Here is a 21,367-nt window from a genome sequence, read left to right as displayed (position 1 = left end):
CATTTAAGGACCCTAAATAATAATTTCAATAAATGGACCCTTGATAACACCATCAAGATGTAGACAGCCAACCACATGACATAGGGTATGCAACCTGTAGTTGTTGACATAAGCGTCTGTGAGTGAGATGCCTATGAATGAGATAGAATTTGTATAGGGTCCCATACACCAGCGATTCTCAACTGGTTTTGCCAAGGGACCCAAATTGTCTGTTACGACCCAATTTTAGCAATATTAGCATAGCATTTTTTTTGTTGTTGCCAAAATGCCACCTGGAAAGCAATTTCTTATTATAATTCCTTCTGTCACACCCTGACCATAGAGAGCCCTTGTTTCTCTATGGTGTAGTAGGTCAGGGCGTGATGAGGGGGTGTTCTAGTTTAAAATTTCTATGTTGGTGTTTTGATTTGGTTCCCAATTAGAGGCAGCTGGTAATCGTTGCCTCTAATTGGGGATCATATTTAAGTAGCTATTTTTCCCACCTGTGTTTGTGGGAAATTGTTTTGTGTTTGTGCATGTGCACCACGTAGTCACGTTTCGTTGTTCTGCTGCCTGCAACATCCTCCAGCATGACCGGTTTGGCGGTGGGTCAGTCATGGTGTGGGGTGGCATTTCTTTGGGGTGCCGCACAGCCCTCCATGTGCTCGCCAGAGGTAGCCTGACTGCTATTAGGTACCGAGATGAGATCCTCAGACCCCTTGTGAGACCATATGCTGGTGCGGTTGGCCCTGGGTTCCTCCTAATGCCATACAATGCTAGACCTCATGTGGCTGGAGTGTGTCAGCAGTTCCTGCAAGAGGAAGGCATTGATGCTATGGACTGGCCCGCCCATTCCCCAGACCTGAATCCAATTGAGCACATCTGGGACATCATGTCTCACTCCGTCCACCAACGCCACGTTGCACCACAGACTGTCCAGGAGTTGGCGGATGCTTTAGTCCAGGTCTGGGAGGAGATCCCTCAGGAGACCATCCGCCACCTCATCAGGAGCATGCCCAGGCGTTGTAGGGAGGTCATACAGGCACGTGGAGGCCACACACACTACTGAGCCTCATTTTGACTTGTTTTAAGGACATTACATCAAAGTTGGATCAGCCTGTAGTGTGGTTTTCCACTTTAATTTTGAGTGTGACTCCAAATCCAGACCTCCATGGGTTGATAAATTGGATTTCCATTGATTATTTTTGTGTGATTTTGTTGTCAGCACATTCAACTATGTAAAGAAAAAAGTATTTAATAAGATTATTTCTTTCATTCAGATCTAGGATGTGTTGTTTAAGTGTTCACTTTATTTTTTTGAGCAGTATATATTCCATCTACTTGAGAAGGGCATCAATTAATTCTGCAGTTTTGAGGATAAGGGTAATTTAGAATAAAATCTGCATTCATTATTTTGGATTTCCCTCTTAACAATGTGATAATCCTCATAATTAAAATAGGATTAAAAAACTCTAGAGCTGCTTTGCTCTCTGAAAGCTGTTGAAATGTTGGACTTAATACCGTTGACTAGGGTTGCAAAGGGTAGGAAACTTTCCATGGGAAGTTAAGCCCTGGAACTTGGGGGATTTTGCTTAAATTCATCAAAAAAGTTAGCTTATAACAGTGAACCTTTTTTTGTGGGATACACATAAGGCAATTCTAGGTCTTGTGGCATATTTTGGTTAAACTATCCCCAATTCAATGGAATTGCAACCCTCTGCATGCACAGTGCATTCTTCCATCACATGTACAGCTGATTCTCAAGGTCTTGCACACTAATGAGATGCTATTGAGCCCACATTACTACACTGTCTGAGCGAAGGACTACATGCTTTCTGCTTTAGCAGTATGCTTAGGGTCATTGTCCTGCTGGAAGGTGAACCTCCGTACCAGTCTCAAATCTCTGGAAGACTGAAACAGGCTTCCCCCAAGAATTTTCCTGTATTTAGCACCATCCATCATTCCTTCAATTCTGACCAGTTTCCCAGTCCCTGCCGATGAAAAACATCCCCACAGCATGATGCTGCCGCCACCATGCTTCACTGTGGGGTTGGTTTTCTCGGGATGATGAGAGATGTTGGGTTTGTACTTCTCCACAACTTTGTCCCTGACCTGTATGGAGAGCTCCTTGTTCTTCATGGTGCTGCTTGTTTGGTGGTGCCCCTTGCTTAGTGGTGTTGCAGACTCTGGGGCCTTTCAGAACAGGTGTATATATACTGAGATCATGTGACAGATCTTGTGACACTTAGATTGCACACAGGTGGATTTTATTTAACTAATTATGTGACTTCTGAAGGTAATTGGTTGCACCAGATCTTATTTAGGGGCTTCATAGCAAAGGGGGTGAATACATATGTACGCACAACTTTTACATTTTAAATTTCTTTTTTGTTGTTCTGGATAAGAGCATCTGCTAAATGACTAAAAATGTTTAGAAAAAGTACAAAAAAATGTAATTACACTTTGGATGGAGTGTCAATACAGTCACTACAAAGTTACAGGCGTCCTTCCTAACTCAGTTGCCGGAGAGGAAGGAAACAAACACTTTGTTATGGCAAGCATAAATACGTTTTCCCCCAGAGAAAAAAAAATCTGAAAGCTGAGGAAATCGACCAAAAAAGCTGCTGTCACTGATTCAAGCATGTAAATGTCCATGCATAGAACTCCCCGTTTCCTAAAAGCATGGCGACTGATAAAATATCTGAAGGTTAGAAACTGTTGGCAGGACCTCTCTCATTTTTCTGACTATCAGTCAAAAGGAGTTAGGGAGGGAGCTAGTTCTAAAATATGAGTTTTACGACTTTCATAGATAGCTTAAATAGGCATGGATAGTACATTTCAATGAAACATGGTGAAGCCCCAAAATTGCCCTCGCTAGAAGCCTGTGTTTCAGACATAAAGAAGTGGATGGCTGCAAACTTTCTACTTTTAAACTCGGACAAAACAGAGATGCTTGTTCTAGGTCCCAAGAAACAAAGAGATCTTCTGTTGAATCTGACAATTAATCTGGATGGTTGTACAGTCGTCTCAAATAAAACTGTGAAGGACCTCGGCGTTACTCTGGACCCTGATCTCTCTTTTTAAGAACATATCAAGACTGTTTCAAGGACAGCTTTTTTCCATCTACGTAACATTGCAAAAATCAGAAATGTTCTGTCCAAAAATGACGCAGAAAAATTAATCCATGCTTTTGTTACTTCTAGGCTGGACCACTGCAATGCTCTACTTTCCGGCTACCCGGATAAAGCACTAAATAAACTTCAGTTAGTGCTAAATACGGCTGCTAGAATCCTGACTAGAACCAAAAAATTTGATCATATTACTCCAGTGCTAGCCTCCCTACACTGGCTTCCTGTTAAGGCAAGGGCTGATTTCAAGGTTTTACTGCTAACCTACAAAGCATTACATGGGCTTGCTCCTACCTATCTTTCTGATTTGGTCCTGCCGTACATACCTACACGTACGCTACGGTCACAAGACGCAGGCCTCCTAATTGTCCCTAGAATTTCTAAGCAAACGGCTGGAGGTAGGGCTTTCTCCTATAGAGCTCAATTTTTATGGAATGGTCTGCCTACCAATGTGAGAGACGCAGACTCAGTCTCAACCTTTAAGTCTTTACTGAAGACTTATCTCTTCAGTAGGTCCTATGATTAAGTATAGTCTGGCCCAGGAGTGTGAAGGTGAACGGAAAGGCTGGAGCAACGAACCGCCCTTGCAGTCTCTGCCTTGCCGGTTCCCCTCTTTCCACTGGGATTCTCTGCCTCTAACCCTTTTACAGGGGCTGAGTCACTGGCCTACTGGTGTTCTTCCATGCCGTCCATGGGAGGGGTGCGTCACTTGAGTGGGTTGAGTCACTGACGTGGTCTTCCTGTCTGGATTGGCGCCCCCCCCTTGGGTTGTGCCATGGCGGAGATCGTTATGGGCTATACTCGGCCTTGTCTTAGGACGGTAAGTTGGTGGTTGGAGACATCCCTCTAGTGGTGTGGGGGCTGTGCTTTGGCAAAGTGGGTGGGGTTATATTCTGCCTGTTTGGCCCTGTCCGGGGGTATCATCGGATGGGGCCACAGTGTCTTCTGATCCCTCCTGTCTCAGCCTCCAGTATTTATGCTGCAGTAGTTTATGTGTCGGGGGGCTAGGGTCAGTCTGTTACATCTGGAGTATTTCTCTTGTCTTATCCGGTGTCCTGTGTGTATTTAAATATGCTCTCTCTAATTCTCTCTTTCTCTCTTTCTGTCTTTCTCTCGGAGGACCTGAGCCCTAGGACCATGCCTCAGGACTACCTGGTATGATGACTCCTTGCTGTCCCCAGTCCACCTGGCCGTGCTGCTGCTCCAGTTTCAACTGTTCTGCCTGCGGCTATGGAACCCTGACCTGTTCACCGGACGTGCTTGTTGCACCCTCGACAACTACTATGATTATTATTATTTGACCATGCTGGTCATTTATGAACATTTTAACATTTTAACATCTTGACCATGTTCTGTTATAATATCCACCCTGCACAGCCAGAAGAGGACTGGCCACCCCTCATAGCCTGGTTCCTCTCTAGGTTTCTTCCTAGGTTTTTGGCCTTTCTAGGGAGTTTTTCCTAGGGAGTTTTTCCTAGCCACCATGCTTCTTTCACATGCTTTGCTTGCTGTTTGGGGTTTTAGGCTGGGTTTCTGTACAGCACTTTGAGAATATCAGCTGATGTACGAAGGGCTATATAAAAATAAATTTGATTTTGATTTTGATAACAATGTGTTTGAATAATTAATAACTTTCCCATGCTGAAAGGTATATTCAATATCAGCTTTTTTTCATATACCAATAGGTGGCCTTCTTTGCGAGGCATTGGAAAACTTCCCTGGTCTTCGTGGTTGAATCTGTTTGAAATTCGCTGCTCAATTGAGGGACCTTACAAATAATTGTATGTGTGTGGTATAGAAACATTTTACTCCTAAACGTATTTATGCTTGCCATAACAATGTGTTTGAATACTTATTGAGTCAAGACATTTCAGCTTAAAATTGTTAATTAATAATAAAACAAATCTAATTCCACATTATGGGGCATTGTGATCGGTGATACAAAATCTCAATTTAAAGTTAAGAGGTGTTTCTTTTTTTTACCCTTTTTTCATGGTATCCAATTGGTAGTAGTTACTATCTTGTCTCATCGCTGCAACTCCCGTACAGACTCGGGAGAGGCGAAGGTCAACAGCCATGCGTCCTCCGAAACACAACCCAATCCAACCAAGCCGCACTGCTTCTTGACACATCCAACAGCACCAATATATCAGAGGAAACACCATACACCTAGCCACCTGGTCAGCGTGCACTGCACCCAGCCTGCCACAGGAGTCACTAGTGTGCGATGAGACAAGGGTATCCCTGCCGGCCAAACCCTCCCTAACCTGGACGACGCTGAGACAATTGTGCTTCACCCCATGAGCCTCCCGGTCGCGGCTGGCTGAGGCAGAGCCTGGGCTTGAACCCAGTCTCTGGTGGCACAAATATCCAAGTGATGCAGCGCTTTAGACCACTGCGCCACCCAGGAGGCCTGAGAGGTGTTTCTGAAGGCACTGTGTTATAGGGAAATAATGCACGCTCTAGAATGGACTTCAAGCCAATCAGAAACGTATTCAACAATGCCATGGTATAACTCAACATTATAGTTTTAACCATGTTTTGAGCCTATACAATATTTGTTTACAATTACATTGTTCACAAAATAAGCTCATATTTTGGGTTCTGATGGGGTACAACAGTTGAACTAAGCTCATGAGGCATCTAAGTTATATTCTCATTAGTTCTTGAAGAATATATAATTAATTTAAGTAAACAAATGTACAGTGAGGGAAAAAAGTACTTGATCCCCTGCTGATTTTGTACGTTTGCCCACTGACAAAGAAATGATCAGTCTATAATTTTAATGGTAGGTTTATTTGAACAGTGAGAGACAGAATAACAACAAAAAAATCCAGAAAAACGCATGTCAAAAATTTTATTAAATGATTTGTATTTTAATGAGGGAAATAAGTATTTGACCCCTCTGCAAAACATGACTTAGTACTTGGTGGCAAAACCCTTGTTGGCAATCACAGAGGTCAGATGTTTCTTGTAGGTTTGCACACAAGTCAGGAGGGTTTTTGTCCCACTCCTCTTTGCAGATCTTCTCCAAGTCATTAAGGTTTCGAGGCTGACATTTGGCAACTCAAACCTTCAGCTCCCTCCACAGATTTTCTATGGGATTAAGGTCTGGAGACTGGCTAGGCCACTCCAGGACCTTAATGTGCTTCTTCTTGAGCCACTCCTTTGTTGCCTTGGCTGTGTGTTTTGGGTCATTGTCATGCTGTAAAACCCATTCACGACCCATTTTCAATGCCCTGGCTGAGGGAAGGAGGTTCTCACCCAAGATTTGACGGTACATGGCCCCGTCCATCGTCCCTTTGATGCGGTGAAGTTATCCTGTCCCCTTAGCAGAAAGACCCCCCCAAAGCATATTGTTTCCACCTCCATGTTTGACGGTGGGGATGGTATTCTTGGGGTCATAGGCAGCATTCCTCCTCCTCCAAACACGGCGAGTTGAGTTGATGCCAAAGAGCTCCATTTTGGTCTCATCTGACCACAACACTTTCACCCAGTTGTCCTCTGAATCATTCAGATGTTCATTGGCAAACTTCAGATGGGTATGTATATGTGCTTTCTTGAGCAGGGGGACCTTGCGGGCGCTGCAGGATTTCAGTCCTTAACGGCATAGTGTGTTACCAATTGTTTTCTTGGTTATTATAGTCCCAGCTGCCTTGAGATCATTGACAAGATCCTCCCCTGTAGTTCTGGGCTGATTCCTCACCGTTCTCATTATCATTGCAACACTCCCTTTAAGAGTGTGCTCCTAATCTCAGCTCGTTACCTGTATAAAAGACACCTGGGAGCCAGAAATATTTCTGATTGAGAGGGGGTCAAATACTTATTTCCCTCATTAAAATGCAAATCAATTTATAGCATTTTTGACATGAGTTTTTCTGGATTTTTTTGTTGTTATTCTGCCTCTCACTGTTCAAATAAACCTACCATAAAAATTATAGACTGATCATTTCTTTGTCAGTGGGCAAACGTACAAAATCAGCAGGGGATCAAATACTTTTTTCCCTCACTGTATGTAGCAATTACAGATTGCCCCCTTTAAAAATGGGATTTGAATGACAGTCAATGTTTTTGAACTTTCTTGGTGGTAAGGAAAATTCTGACTATTTGTGGGTATTTAGTGAGTTTTTGACATCACATCATAGTTTGACGAGAGGCTAGTTGAGGAGTTTGCACATTGCCTACAGGAAACCTTCCTCAAAATGGTCGCGTGGAGGGATTGGACCAAGCATGACAATTAATGGGGAGTATAAATTAAACAAGAAGCAGGGAGGAGGTCAAAAATTATATTAAAAAAAAGTAATTCCAGGGAAAAAAGACAAGCACAAAGTACATAATGAGTGTTATTTACACATACAGCAGTCCTTCAAGTTTGTAGTTATCGAAAACAAAAGTTCCAAATAATAAAGACAATTAAGAGAATCAAATACACTTTTTGCTTGGCAGATATAGTAAACATATCCACACAAAGGGGAAAGTGGTGTAAGTCGAGCTAGAGGGATTGTTGCGCCACTCATTGTTTCTAGGAAACTAAATACAAAATTAATAATGTGACCAAATATGTAGGAAGAGGTCATAATTTCATGGAATCTGTGAAGGAAGTTACATGGAAAAAGTGGTCATCAAGTTAGGCCCCAAAAGTGTTTACAAATTCAAATTAATTTATTGTGTTATAGGTTTAATGTTGCATGAATCTAAACCAGTGGTGTGAAACATATGGAAGGTGTCCAATCCGGCCTGCGGGTTGTTTGAGTAAAAAAATGTATATTCAGAAAAACTAATATATACTGCTCAAAAAAATAAAGGGAACACTAAAATAACACATCCTAGATCTGAATGAATTAAATAATCTTATTAAATACTTTTTTCTTTACATAGTTGAATGTGCTGACAACAAAATCACACAAAAATAATAAATGGAAATCCAATTTATCAACCCATGGAGGTCTGGATTTGGAGTCACACTCAAAATTAAAGTGGAAAACCACACTACAGGCTGATCCAACTTTGATGTAATGTCCTTAAAACAAGTCAAAATGAGGCTCAGTAGTGTGTGTGGCCTCCATGTGCCTGTATGACCTCCCTACAATGCCTGGGCATGCTCCTGATGAGGTGGCGGATGGTCTCCTGAGGGATCTCCTCCCAGACCTGGACTAAAGCATCCGCCAACTCCTGGACAGTCTGTGGTGCAACGTGGTGTTGGTGGATGGAGCGAGACATGATGTCCCAGATGTGCTCAATTGGATTCTGGTCTGGGGAACGGGCAGGCCAGTTCATAGCATCAATGCCTTCCTCTTGCAGGAACTGCTGACACACTCCAGCCACATGAGGTCTAGCATGGTCTTGCATTAGGAGGAACCCAGGGCCAACCGCACCAGTATATGGTCTCACAAGGGGTCTGAGGATCTCATCTCGGTACCTAATGGCAGTCAGGCTACCTCTGGCGAGCACATGGAGGGCTGTGCGGCCCCCCAAAGAAATGCCACCCCACACCATGACTGACCCACCGCCAAACCGGTCATGCTGGAGGATGTTGCAGGCAGCAGAACGTTCTCCACGGCGTCTCCAGACTGTCACATGTGCTCAGTGTGAACCTGCTTTCATCTGTGAAGAGCACAGGGCGCCAGTGGCGAATTTGCCAATCTTGGTGTTCTCTGGCAAATGCCAAACGTCCTGCACGGTGTTGGGCTGTAAGCACAACCCCCACCTGTGGACGTCGGGCCCTCATACCACCCTCATGGAGTCTGTTTCTGACCGTTTGAGCAGACACATGCACATTTGTGGCCTGCTGGAGGTCATTTTGCAGGGCTCTGGCAGTGCTCCTCCTGCTCCTCCTTGCACAAAGGCGGAGGTAGCGGTCCTGCTGCTGGGTTGTTGCCCTCCTATGGCCTCCTCCACGTCTCCTGATGTACTGGCCTGTCTCCTGGTAGCACCTCCTTGCTCTGGAAATTGCTCCCAAGGATGAACAAGACTTGTGGAGGTCTACAATGGTTTTTTCTGGCTGATTTCTTTTGATTTTCCCATGATGTCAAGCAAAGAGGCACTGAGTTTGAAGGCAGGCCTTGAAATACATCCACAGATACACCTCCAATTGACTCAAATTATGTCAATTAGCCTATCAGAAGCTTCTAAATTCATTACATAATTTTCAGGAATTTTCCAAGCTGTTTAAAGGCACAGTCAACTTAGTGCATTTAAACTTCTTACCCACTGGAATTGTTATAAGTGATATAATCTGTCTGTAAACAATTTTTGGAAAAATGACTTGTGTCATGCACAAAGTAGATGTCCTAACCGACTTGCCAAAACTATAGTTTGTTAACAAGAAATTTGTGGAGTGGTTGAAAAACAAGATTTAATGACTCCAACCTATGTGTATGTAAACGTCTGACTTCAAATGTAGTCAAAATAGTTGCTTGGGGTAAATTTAGTCATTTGGGCAAGGGCAGGTTGAGCCAATGTCAAGTTGAAGTGCTTTCTTCCCAGGCGTGAAGGAAATATCGCTGGGATATGCATTAACTGGGCCTGGCCTATGTTAAAAGTGTTTTAAAAAAAAGTTAGGTGTTAAACCTGCATTAAAAGATGCTCAAAATGATTAAGACAGTGATTGTTATTGTGTTGAATTGTGTTTGGGAAATAAAGATAGACTGTGGTGCTCAATTTACCCCATATCTGGAATAAGTTGTGCCAAGAGACCACTTTTTTTGGACAGGCTATGTTACGTTTACATTAATTCTGATTCTTTCCAGGGATACACAACATCCTGAAATGTAGATATCTTTGTTAGACAGAATATGATTTCCCTTGACGTAGTGATGCTGAATGTAAAAAAAATTCTCAACATACCCCACTCTCCCCTAAGGGTGGTTACACTGCCCACTCTATTTACAATACTGTACATACAGATACAATTTGCTTGTTATGTTTTACACTTCAGTGAAGCATGATCCGCCTCAGGCTTCTCAGATGGCCTCCAACCATGGACACTGCACAAACGTACACACACACCCACACATACGGCCAAACACACACACACACACACACACACACACACACACACACACACACACACACACACACACACACACACACACACACACACACACTGACAGAAAACATTCTTACGCATCACCACTCAGGGAAACAGGTGGGACTCTCTGCCACCTTTTCACCAGTCTGCATCTTCCTCTATGTAATAATTGGGAGTTGTACCATCAAACAGACCCGGTTCCATTGACTTGCGCTGCTTTCCACGGGCGAAGACACGTGACAGAGAGCCCAGGCCCATCTTCTCTTTCTTCTTCTTACGCTTCTGGTCCTCCAGATCCTCTAGTGACTGCAGGGAGAGAGTGCCAGAGAGATCAGAGATAATGAGACAGCTACAGTGGGTGAGGAAAAGCGATAGAGAGAGAGAATGACGGAGAAGGACGAGGTGATACTGAGTGAACTAGCCAGGCACGTGTCTGTTTTCTAATAGGCAGCACATTCAAAGAAATTAACACATTAAGAGATAGTGGGAAAACCGCAGTTGAAGTGGCTTGTATAATGTCAACATAATAGTTTCACAGGAAATGATCTAACACTAACCAGAAACCAACAATATTGAATTCCTCTCATTTGTAATGCAACTCTATGTAGGCATATTAGGCAGCTATCCCAAAGAAAACCCACTTTTTGTTGAAGTCTAAGTCTGGCTGTTCTGGTGAAATTCCCTAAACTACAGCACAGGGGACAGGCTTTCAGAGAAAGGGAGGTGGAGTAGAGTGGCCTGGTCCCATATCTGTTTATGCTGTCTTGTCAATGAGCATGGGAGTTATTTACAGATGTTGGCAGAGATTAGGAGTAGAGTAGAGTTGCAAAGGAGTTGATTACTTGGAGCGATGCGGCGGTGGGTGGGCAGCTCTTACATTGCAGAGGGAGTGTGTCCTGTGGCGAGGGGAATTTATGTCACTGGGGGTGGATGAGCGATCACACTCCATGGCCGAGGCATCTGAGATAATTAAGGGCTGGCGGGAGTGACACGGGCTCACCCTGACCGCAGCCACTGGACGAAAGAAGAAGGGGGAGGATAAATGTTGGAAACAGGTTTAAAACAGGTAAATGGGTTGTTAAAGGTCAATAAAACATTTTTTTAAATCATTAATCTCCAACACCACCCCAGCATCAGCCGGAAATACTTTTGACAATCTGGTGAGCATCATATGATTTTAACCTACTATGAGCAGGCAACAGTTTGTAAAGTCAGACGAATATATACAGATACGTTTAAACAGATACACTGCAATGCATGGGTAACAGCATCACCAGTGTCACCCTGTGTGACTGTGAATGAATGTGTGTGTGTGTGTGCGCGTGTGTGTCTTACCTTGTCTGTCGGTGGGGTGGCATGTGTGGACGTGGTAGAGGGTCTGCTGACTCTGACGGATGGCTGCGGTGAGGGGCAGGTCCGCGTGCATCACCCACTCCTGGTTGTTGCCGTTGACAACCGCCTCAGTGGGCATGGCCAGAGAGTGCCGCTTAGGCACATCCTTGGTCAGGGTCACTAAGGACTGTTTTGCCTAGGAGGGAAGACATACACACACACACACCCAAACACATCAGCCCCATGCAGCATTAACCACTGCTTATTTTTAACCACTGCCGGAAACATCTTCTGGCGCCGACAGAGATGGCCGCCTCGCTTCGAGTTCTTAGGAAACTATGCAGTATTTTGTTTTCTTGTTAGATATTCCTGCATGGCCGGAACTAGAAGCACAAGCATTTCGCTACACTCGCATTAACATCTGCTAACCATGTGTATGTGACCAATAAAATGTGATTTGATTTGATTTTGTGACCTTTTCCTACAGAAAGATGGCTATTCATGACTCTTCACAAGTTAGAATTTAATAGAGACGGCCTGTCTATGAGAGGGAACTTCCCCAATGAAATCGCAGGATTTCAAAGCATAAATTATCACACAGAGTAAATAGACTGGACTGGGGTGCTCAAATGTGCGTCCGTTCAGTCAGAACTCCTGGGTCTGCTCTAGTCTCCCTCCCAATGAGTCTCTCGCGCCAGACAGTTTACTGCAGCACGTGAGACTAGATCTGCTCTATCAGGTACAGATGGCGCTAAAGCAAAAGTCAAATCGTAATGAAATTGTAAATAAAAAAATACAAAATCATAAGTCATGGGAGCCTGGGACCTGATATACCGGACAGCTACATCCAACAAGACAAGAAGGACTGAGGGACATGCTAGTTAGAACCTTCTCATCACTGATCTGGCAGAATAAAAAAGCCTGGCCAATTTATTATTTCCCCCAATGTTGTTCATCAGGTTCTACTGTAGGTAACAGGGGTGATATGTTGTGTGGACTAAAACAGTATAAAACCGGGTGTATCACAAAGCAGGATCAAATTAGTCAGCTACAGTAATTTTGTGAAACATTGAGAAATAGTTTGTGTGCTGCCATCCTGTTAGAAGGTAACAGATAATGTTATTACAATGGTTAAGATGGATTTTCATTGTGTTCCATGGTGTTATTCGAACCCTAGTGGAGCATTCTGGTACTTAAAGACTGTATGCAAACAGGAAGTAGAGATTTCGTTCTGCACGCATAGATGCAGCTAAAAACAACGCTACGGTGCAGGTCATTCAGTGTAGCTATTTCTTGTCACGCTTCAGCCTCGGAAAATATTTGTTTGTAAGTTCGATTCAAACATTTAGCTAGTGATGATAATCTTGTTATTGATAGAGTTGCTTACATATCAATGTTGGTTGGTTGTATTTACTCACACAAATTGCAATGCTTTTCATGTATGCCGTCAGCTGTATTACTTTGCTCGTGCGTCATGCAAACGAATTGTAAAACATACAATACTGAAGTTTGTTACTGTTTCTAGTGTAATATGCTTTGTTATTCTACAGAGATGGTTATACATTATTAGAGTAATGAAAGAAGTTAGCCAATTACCATATGATTAACAATTAGCTATATGGTTTGGCGTCATGCCAGATGCATGGTACCCTCGGCACGTGTTTTGTATTTTCATGCAACTTCGACTTGAAATGTATAATGTACAGCTACAGTATGTCGATTTGAATTGAATACTAAAGTATATTATTTTCTGTATTTTGCAGTTTCACAACATACACGTTTCAATATATTCATTCAAGAAAAGTCACGCCTTGGGAGTTTTATTGAAGACTTAGTTGTTAGCTATCTGTCTAGTTTTGCATGGGAACGTAATTTAAGGGCAGAATAGTTTGGTCAATTTCATTTAAATTTTTTTGCTAAGTAGTTAGCTCCCTTTCAATTTGAAGACTTTCGAAACTAATATCAGACTAACTCGGAAATATGAAGACACACTTATTGCATCTGCATGCTTGTTGCGTTCTCCCTGGTGCACTCGTTCGTGTGTGACGTGAGCTGGCTGCTCATCTAAATAGTATAATCTAATCTGTTTGACACAGTAGCAGCATGTGCAGCAGAGGTAATTTTGGTTTTGATATGCAAAGGTGAGCAGCTCATTTTATGGACACAAGATACTACACCGCAGACCAATCTGAAACTCATCTCTCGGCACGTCCAACCCACTCATTATCTCAGCCAATCATGGCTAGTGGGAAGGTTCCTGACCTTTTTCTTTGGCTAAACCAACTTGGCTCGTAATTTAACAACTTTATTTGTATTTACAGATGGCATAAAAGTTTGTTATTAAGGCACATGAATGTTCATATGTTTGAGAAGGCATTTCTGCCCCCCCCCAAAAAACACATTTTGATAAAAAATAAAAAATGTACGTTCAAATGGCTCTCCTGTCAAGTCGTGACTTGCGACATATGCCTAGTTTCCTGAATCGGGTCACATATGTGTATCCATGCTGTTGTTGAAATGCACAAATCGCTTTATATATCTTCTCAAAGAAAATACCGGAAGTTCAAAAACTTGGCATCATATTTCTGTTAGGCTGCTTTGTTGATACCTCGCGCCCCAGCTATTCAGCCAATCAGTGGCCGCCACTGGAATTTAAGTGTGTGAACATTCATATTGTATGTGTGTGTGGTAACATATTAAAACCTGTTGGGGATAGGGGGCAGTATTGAGAATTTTGAAAAAAATGTGCCCATTTTTAACTGCCTCCTACACCAACTCAGAAGCTAGGATATGCATATTATTAACAGATTTGGATAGAAAACACTCTGAATTTTCTAAAACTGTTTGAATGGTGTCTGTAAGTATAACAGAACTCATATGGCAGTCAAAACCCTGAGACAAATTCTGACAGGAAGTGGATACCTGATGTGTTGAATTACCTTTAAGCCTATGCCATTGAAACACACAGGGGCTTATTAATCATTGAGCACTTCCTATGGCTTCCACTAGATGTCACCAGTCTTTACAAAGTGGTTTGAGTCTTCTACTGTGAAAACTGACCGAACAAGAGACTTGGAACGTTGGTCATAAGCGGATGGCCGATACGACTCTGGCGCGCGAGTTCATGTTTGGGTACTCTCGTTCCAATACGTTTTAAGAGAATGCAATCGTCCGCCTTGAATATTATTGAAGTTCTGGTTGAAAAAGGCCCTAATGATTTATGCTATACAACGTTTGACATGTTTGAACGAACGTAAATATTTTTTTCCCCCTCTTTCATGAAGACAAGTCCGGCGGGCGTCGTTCATGTTTTTGAGTAGCCTACAGGACGCGCTAACAACACGGAGCTTTTTGGAGATAAATTATGAGCTTTTTCGAACAAAACTACATTTGTTATGGACCTGGGATTCCTGGAAGTGCCTTCTGATGAAGATAATCAAAGGTAAGGGATTATTTACATAGTATTTTTGATTTTAGATCTCTCCAACATGGCGCTTAGTCTGTATCGCAAAGCCTATTTTTCTGGGCGCAGTGCTCAGATTATTACAAAGTGTGATTTCCCAGTAAAGTTATTTTTAAATCTGGCAATGCGGTTGCGTTCAAGAGATGTTAACCTATAATTGTTTGAATGACAATATAATATTTTACCAATGTTTTCGAATAGTAAATATTTAACCTCTCTGGGCTAGGCGGGACGAATTCGTCCCACCTACGTAACAGCCAGTTGAATCCTGTGGCGCGATTTTCAAAACCTTTGAAATGCTATTACTTCAATTTCTCAAACATATGACTATTTTACAGCTATTTAAAGACAAGACTCTCGTTAATCTAACCACACTGTCCGATTTCAAAAAGGCTTTACAACGAAAGCAAAACATTAGATTATGTCAGCAGAGTACCCAGCCAGAAATAATCAGACAACCATTTTTCAAGCTAGCATATAATGTCACAAAAACCCAGAAGACAGCTAAATGCAGCACTAACCTTTGATGATCTTCATCAGATGACAACCCTAGGACATTATGTTATACAATACATGCATGTTTAGTTCATATTTATATCAAAAACCAGCTTTTTACATTAGCATGTGACGTTCAGAACTAGCAAATTCCCCGCAAACTTCCGGGGAATTCGCTAACAATTTACTAAATTACTCACGATAAACGTTCACAAAAAGCATAACAATTATTTTAAGAATTATAGATACAGAACTCCTCTATGCACTCGATATGTCTGGTTACAGTACTGTGAGACTCAGGCTCGTGCCCGCGTCGACCGAAAGCTTTGTTTACTTTCCTCTGTTTAGCTAAATGGACATTCCCGGTCGGAATATTATCGCTTTTTTACGAGAAAAATTGCATAAAAATGGATTTTAAACAGCGGTTGACATGCTTCGAAGTACGGTAATGGAATATTTAGATTTTTTTTGTCACGAATTTGTCACGACCCTTATTTACCCTTCAGATAGTGTCTTGAACGCACGAACAAAACGCCGTTATTTGGATATAACTATGGATTATTTGGGACCAAACCAACATTTGTTATTGAAGTAGAAGTCCTGGGAGTGCATTCTGACGAAAAACACCAAAGGTAATCAAACTTTTCTAATAGTAAATCGGAGTTTGGTGAGTGCCAAACTTGGTTGGTGTCAAAATAGCTAGCCTGTGATGGCTGGGCTATCTACTTAGAATATTGCAAAATGTGCTTTCACCGAAAAGCTATTTTAAAATCGGACATAGCGAGTGCATAGAGGAGTTCTGTATCTATAATTCGTAAAATAATTGTTATGTTTTTTGTGAACGTTTATCGTGAGTAGTTTAGTAAATTCACCGGAAGTGTTCTGTGGGAATGCTAGTCACATGCTAATGTAAATAGCTGTTTTTTGATATAAATATGAACTTGATTGAACAAAACATGCATGTATTGTATAACATAATGTCCTAGGGTTGTCATCTGATGAAGATCATCAAAGGTTAGTGCTGCATTTAGCTGTGGTTTTGTTTTTTGTGACATTATATGCTAGCTTGAAAAATGGGTAGTCTGATTATTTCTGGCTGGGTACTCTGCTGACATAATCTAATGTTTTGCTTTCGCTGTAAAGCCTTTTTGAAATCGGACAGTGTGGTTAGATTAACGAGAGTCTTGTCTTTAAAATGCTGTAAAATAGTCATATGTTTGAAAAATGGAAGTTTTCGGATTTTAGAGGAATTTGTATTTCTTGCCACGCCCATCATTGGATATTGGAGCAGGTGTTCCGCTAGCGGAACATCTAGATGTAAGAGGTTAAAGGAAGAACCACTGTAGGTGTGTGTGTGTCTCACCATGGCCAACTCTGCTTCCAGCTCCTTGATCCTGTTCTCCTTCAGGTCCAGTTGGGAGCGCAGGGTGCCAGCATGCTCTATGGATTCCTTGGTCTGCCGCCGTAGGTCCCACTTCTCCCTTTCCAACAGGTCCTTCTCCTTAGCCAGCGCCTTCACTGCATCCTCACTCTCCTGTCAGAGAGACAAGGGAAGAGAGGGAGAGAAGAAAGTAAGAGGAGAGGGGCAGAGAGAGGGAGGGGGAGAAAGAGGTGCAGAGAGAGGCGAGAGACAGATAAGAGAAAGGGAGAGAGCAATAGACCAGAGGAATAGTGTTAGATCGAGTAAGGAATCATCACACATTCATTCATCTGTTGTCATGCCTTGACCAGGTGAACTCGGGTATTTTGGGTCAGGGTGTGTCATGTTGGGTATTTTTTCCTTGGTTTGTTGTCTATGTTAGCGTTATAGCCTTGTGTTAGATCTATGTGGGTTATTTCTATGTTGGGTTCTGTCGATTCCCAATCAGAGACAGCTGTCGCTAGTTGTCTCTGATTGGGATCACATTTAAGTACCTCTTTCCCCCACGCTGTTTGTGGGGTGTTGTCTCTTTGATTTTGAGCAGCTAACGTATCGGCATTTTCTTGATTTTCTGTACGTGTTTATTTCAGTGTAAAAGAATAAACATGTGTTCGCTCCCAGCTGCGTTTTGGTCCGCTTCCTCGTCACCCGACGACGATCGTTACAGAACACCCCACCAAACCAGGACCAAGCAGCGGGAGGATAAGGAGCGCGAGAGATGGGCTCGCGAGGGGAAGGAGTTCTGGACCTGGGAGGAGATCATGTCGGGGAAGGACCCTGGTGAAAGGATTCCCAGGTCGAGGAGGTAATGCCAGCCGGTGGACGGAGTCGCAGGCGGCGGTCGAGGAGGCCCGGAAGACACCCCCAATAATGTTTTTTGGGGGGGCTAATGGGGTGGTCCGGAAGGGCAGAGGAAGAGCCCAGACCACTGCTCTCGTGGGGGATCACGGCAGAGGAGGAGACGGAGATGAGGCGGTTGATTGAGGACCTGCTGAGGGAAGATCTGGCGGAGGAGCCATGGTATGCGGAGTTGCGCGCTGTGTCGCCAGCACGCCCGCACAGCCCGGTGCGTCCGGTGGACATGCCCAGCACATGCCGTGCTAGGATGGGCATCCAGCCAGGACGAGTGGCTAAACCGGCTCCACGCTTCAGTTCACCAGTGCGTGTTCACAGTCCTGTCTGGCCCGTTCCTGTTCCCCGCACCAAGCCATGGGAAGCGGAGTTGCGCGCTGTGTCGCCAGTGCGCCCGCACAGCCCGGTGCGTCCGGTGGACATGCCCAGCACATGCCGTGCTAGGATGGGCATCCAGACAGGACGAGTGGCTAAACCGGCTCCACGCTTCAGTTCACCAGTGCGTGTTCACAGTCCTGTCTGGCCCATCCCTGCTCCCCGCACCAAGTCAGTGGTGCGTGTCCCCAGTCCGGCCCGGCCGTTCCTGCTCCCCGCACCAAGTCAGTGGTGCGTGTCCCCAGTCCGGCCCGGCCTGTTCCTGCTACCCGCACCAAGCCAGTGGTGCGTGTTCCCAGTCCGGCCCGGCCCGTCCCTGCTCCCCACACCAAGTCAGTGGTGCGTGTCCCCAGTCTGGCTCAGCCCGTCCCTGCTCCCCGCACCAAGTCAGCGGTGCGTGTCCCCAGTCCGGCCCGGCCCGTTCCTGCTCCCCGCACCAAGCCAGTGGTGCGTGTTCCCAGTCCGGCCCGGCCCGTCCCTGCTCCCCGCACCAGGTCAGTGGTGCGTGTCCCCAGTCCTGTCCGGCCCATCCCTGTTCCCCGCACCAAGCCCACGGTGCGTGTCCACAGTCCTGTCCGGCCCGTTCCTGTTCCCCGCACCAAGCCCACGGTGCGTGTCCATAGTCCTGTCCGGCCTGTTCCTGTTCCTCGCATTAAGCCCACGGTGCGTGTCCACAGTCCGGCCCGGCCCGTTCCTGTTCCCCGCACCAAGCCCACGGTGCGTGTCCACAGTCCTGTCCGGCCCGTCCCTGCTCCCCGCACCAAGCCCACGGTGCGTGTCCACAGTCCTGTCCGGCCCGTCCCTGTTCCCCGCACCAAGTCAGTGGTGCGTGTCCCCAGTCCGGCCCGGCCTGTTCCTGCTCCCCGCACCAAGCCAGTGGTGCGTGTTCCCAGTCCGGCCCGGCCCGTGTCCGGTCCACCGGTGCCCAATCCTGTTCCGGTCGACGGCTCCGCTCCAGAGCCTGAGCATGCCGCTCCACAGTGGTCCAGTCCGGGCCAGAGGGGTAGGGCTAAGGTGGAGGCGGGGGAAAGAACACGCCCGGGGCCAGAGCCTCCACCGAGGGTGAGGCGCCCACCCGGGTCCCCCCCTTTGGTGCGCCGGGAATACGCACCGTTGGGGGGGGGTTACTGTCACGCCCTGACCAGGTGAACTCGGGTATTTTGGGTCAGGGTGTGTCATGTTGGGTATTTTTTCCTTGGTTTGTTGTCTATGTTAGCGTTATAGCCTTGTGTTAGATCTATGTGGGTTATTTCTATGTTGGGTTCTGTCGATTCCCAATCAGAGACAGCTGTCGCTAGTTGTCTCTGATTGGGATCACATTTAAGTTCCTCTTTCCCCCACGCTGTTTGTGGGGTGTTGTCTCTGATTTTGAGCAGCTAACGTATCGGCATTTTCTTGATTTTGTGTACGTGTTTATTTCAGTGTAAAAGAATAAACATGTGTTCGCTCCCAGCTGCGTTTTGGTCCGCTTCCTCGTCACCCGACGACGATCGTTACATCTGTTCAATCACTTATCCCAATAACATAACAAGTTCATGACAATCATTACACAACTTCTATGAAGTGTGCGATTGATGTGTACTTGTATATTAATTACAGCTAACTACTCAGGCCTTTTGCTGCATGCCTAGCATTGTATGTCTGTGTGTGTGAGACGTGTCATACTTTTCTGTGCTGTTCGTAGTTGCGGATGAAGTCCCTTAACTGCTCCTCTCGGCTCTCCAGCGTGGCATAGAGCTGCTGCATCTGGTTGACAAGATCTGCTTTCTCCGCCTTCAAATGCTTCCGGTCCGCCTTCATCGCTACGGAGATAATAAGAGAGACCCGGTTAGCATAGCTTCTATCCACCTCATTTTCAATCATTGCTATGGGCACAGCCAAACAATTTAAGTGATGGATTCAACTTCTGCTTTACTTCCCTACTGCAGCGCGCCTGTGGCAAACTAAATTATTTGAAGGAGTCAATTCATAGAATATAAAAAAGTAAAGTAAACAAGTGTATAAATGTAATGTAATATTTATTTCATTGAAGTTCGCTAACGTTAGTTAGACCTACTAGTAGGCTGGTTCTGTTGTGATAATAACGTTAGTTGTGTTGTGTCAAAGTTAAGGGCCATCCAACAAGCCAAAAACTAAAACGTTGTTGAGCATCCACACTAGAGAACACTGACAGTTTATCGTTCTGCAGCCCTACACCTGTCAATCAACTAATCAATGCATATTGCTTGCTGCCTATTAATAAGTTGGTAATACAAGACCATTCATGAAGTCTCTAATGCACAGATACTGGTTCAGACCATTCAATGCTTTCAGGGTGTGTTCATTACCATAGTGACAACTGCAAATAACACTTCAATGTAGGCTAGATGTAGTCTTAATGAAAATAATATAGTAACTTGTATTTAAAAGTAGCGATTCAACAACAAACACTGCACATCTATTACAGCATGTCATTGCCTCATTGCTCAAGTGGTTTGCAAGTGATTTCCATTTTTCTAATGGTTGACAATTCCTTTGGGTCTTCTTTTTCACTGTGCTCATCTCTCTTTCTGTCCTGTGCAACTATTTGCAATGCATCAGCGCAACAATGTTATCATAATTGGCCAAAAGTGATCATACCAATGCACTTTCTCTCCTCAACATTCCCCAACATGCATTTTCTATGCTGTAGGCCTGTTTTACATTCAGCAATTAGCAAGAGCAAGCCTGCTTCTTTCCATGAATAGGCTATTAAGCCTAGTGTACATATTAAAAATAAATAAATGTCCTATAGCTTTTCCTGGGATTTCCCGAGAAGAGGAATGGCCTATTGCAGAGAGGCTTGCATAGCCTATAGCCCAGGGGTAGCAAACCATGTTACTGGAGTGTTGCAGGTACTGCAGGACTATGTTCCAATGAGGCACCACACCTGACCAACTGAGCTAATTGATCAGTTCAATGGTTGCCTAAATTCAACACACCTGGTATTCCAGGTTGGTTAAATCAAAAACATAAAGTGCCTGCAGCACTCCAGGACCAGGGTTGACTACCCCTGCTATAGCCTGTACACGGGAACAGCTGGAAGAGATGTGTAGCCGAAGTAAGAAGCTAAATATTAGGCCATTCATTAGCTAAATAGTATGGCTATAGGCTAAATATTTACCTTTCAAAGTGCAAGAAAAAAGGTTTACAGATTATGAAATGGTAGATATGTAGTGCTTTCCTCCAGGCTGCGCTCTGTGGTTCCTGGGCACGCAAAGCTCCACTTTTGGTTAGGCCTAGGCCTACCTTTTAGACAAGAAAATCATTATACT

The 21,367-nt window shown here is 44.3% G+C and overlaps 1 pseudogene; it reads right to left on the bottom strand.

The window, feature by feature from the left end:
- LOC106567389 (kazrin-like) overlaps positions 1-21,367 on the bottom strand; it is a 215,685-nt pseudogene that overhangs the window by 27,345 nt on the left and 166,973 nt on the right.

The sequence above is a fragment of the Salmo salar genome, chromosome ssa13 (genome assembly GCF_905237065.1).
Source record: "Salmo salar chromosome ssa13, Ssal_v3.1, whole genome shotgun sequence".
Classification (NCBI taxonomy): Eukaryota; Metazoa; Chordata; class Actinopteri; order Salmoniformes; family Salmonidae; genus Salmo; species Salmo salar.
The sequence above is the reverse complement of the archived record's forward strand: the minus strand, read 5'-3'. Positions and strand labels throughout refer to the sequence as shown.